The sequence below is a fragment of the Sminthopsis crassicaudata genome, chromosome 5 (genome assembly GCF_048593235.1).
Source record: "Sminthopsis crassicaudata isolate SCR6 chromosome 5, ASM4859323v1, whole genome shotgun sequence".
Lineage (NCBI taxonomy): Eukaryota > Metazoa > Chordata > Mammalia > Dasyuromorphia > Dasyuridae > Sminthopsis > Sminthopsis crassicaudata.
The window spans coordinates 277404009-277406547 of record NC_133621.1 but is presented as its reverse complement, the minus strand read 5'-3'; positions in this window follow the sequence as shown (position 1 = coordinate 277406547).

Sequence of the window (2539 nt, the reverse complement as noted above, 5' to 3'; positions counted from 1 at the left end):
AATTGATCACTTTATGGTGTAGTTTGGTTCCCTAACAATCTAATCTGGCTTCTTTTTCTGTGTATCATTCCTCCTAGAAGGACAGGCTTGAGTTACAGTTTCTGTTGGTCATTTTCAGGCCATCTGTCATCATGAGTAAGTATTTATTTCACAAGATGCTATCCTTAAGAAAGCATTATACTCAGAAGAGAGAATATTTCTCAGGACAAAATAAAGTAGGATGACCATCTCTAGTCCTATTCACTGTGTCTGTTATCATCTCTTCCCCATCCTGTCTCTCACATCTAGTCACCAAATCCTGGTGTTTTTTTTTTCCTTTGAAATATCTATAGTAAAGAGCTATTTTTTACTTCATTTTTCACTTCATTGCCATCTCCTTAGTCTAGATATTTGTTATTTGTAGATGTTGTTTACTCTGATATTTAGTCTGAGTCTTGGGATAGAAGGTGGGGAACCTTACAAACTCAGGCACATCAGTAAGATGGAGTCTTTTCTTTACAGATTTCCTCAGCTTGCTGAGAAATTGGAGACTTACAGAAAATTTGTCTATTTGTCAAACTCCAGGAAGCTCTAAATATAATGTCGATAACCTGCCATTGGTTTACTTAATGCTTAATGCACAGAAAATTTTGTTTCATTGTTTTTAAGTGATGGTCCAAATCACTGGTTGGTCTGATCCATTTCTCTTCCTTCACTGCCTCTTTTTGTTAAGAATTGAAAGGTACACCTAATCCAATTGTCTGTGTATTATTCCTTCTGGAAGAAGAGGTTTGAGTTACAGTTTCTGTTGGTCATTTTCAGGCCATCTGTCATCCTGGATAAGTATTTATTTCACAAGATTCAGGATGCTTTGTTGACTTGTTGAAACCCACTTTTTATCAGGCTCATGAGAAAAGGGAAGGAAATACTCGACCAACAACAGTACTTTATATAAAAATGACTCTGTGGATTGCCTTTTCACAAAATATTGCCTTTGTTTTGTTACAATGTCACTGACCTGTTTTGACACCCACCTGTTCATCAAATAACCTATCAAACAATCAACAGGCATTTATTAAACACTTGTTATTTGCCAGACACCATACTAGATGCTAGCAAAACAAAGGCAAACTTAAGTATCTGTTTAACTCAAAGAGTACACACACATGTATATATACATATACCTATATACTATAATACACAACAATATGTACATACATGCACAATAAAATATATGTACACATCAATACATATAATATACATGTACATAACACGATATATATGTATAAATCAATATATATAAATGTGTACACAGTATATGTAAGCAGCCCCTTTTTGTAGTGGTAAGGAACTGGAAACTGAGTGGATGCCCATCAGTTGGAGAATGGCTGAATAAGTTATGGTATATGAATGTTATGGAATATTATTGTTCTGGATGATTTCAGAAAGACCTAGAGAGACTTATATGAACTGATGCTGAGTGAAGTGAGTAAAACCGAGAGAATATTGTATACCGCAACAAGAAGATTATGTGATGATCTATTCTGATGGACTTGACTCTTTTCAACAATAAGGTGATTCAGGCCAATTCCAATAGACTTGTGATGGAAAGAGCCATCTGCATCCAGAGAAAGGATTGTTGGGACTGAATGTGGATTACACCAGTTTTTTTCACCTTTTTTGTTGTTTGTTTTTTGTTTTTTTTTGTCTTTTTTCTCATTTTTTCTTTTTTTGATCTGATTTTTCTTGTGCAGCATGATAAATGTGGAATTATGTGTAGAATAATCATAAAAAATACAATATACATAGACATGTGAATATACACACATACACATAAATATGCATATATATGTATATATACTCGTGTGTGTGTGTGTGTATGTAGAAGAAAGGATTTGCTATTTCATTGAGTAGAAGGAATTCCCAAGTCAGAAAATACTATCTCCCAATCAAGATGACATTTCCCCTCAAACTTTGAATTTTAAGAGTTGCCTAGAACTCTTAAATATGATGTGGATCTGAGTTCATCCCAAACCATATTAAAATAACAAAATAAAAAAATATGATACACTGTAGATAATGCTAATTTATGGTTTTCTAAGTTAATATGCAGCCTGCAGGGATGTGCTTCTGTTTCAGTTTGACCCAACTGGTTTTTCTTCTCTAACCACTACATTGTTTCCCAATGGGCATGTACATAGATAAAAGGTAATTGATGGGGAAAATGGGGCATGAGTAGCTGTAAGGGGTGGTTTATTTCTCCATAAAATAAGGATGTTAATGCCTGCAAGATCTACTTTCTGGACTTGTGAAGATCAAAAAGAATTATAACACAAAATACTTATCAAGTTAAGAAATAGTTATTAAGCACTTATGTGAATAGGTGCTATGCTAAGTGCTGAGAATGCACCTCAAAAAGTTTATATTCCAACAGCAGAAGACAATATTTAAAAGGAAGCTGAAAAAGAGAGCTGACTGGGTGGGGAGAGGGAGGTACCCAGGATAGAGATGTGATAAAGAAAATCTGGGAAGTCAAGAATGCAACCTAAAGAAGAATGAA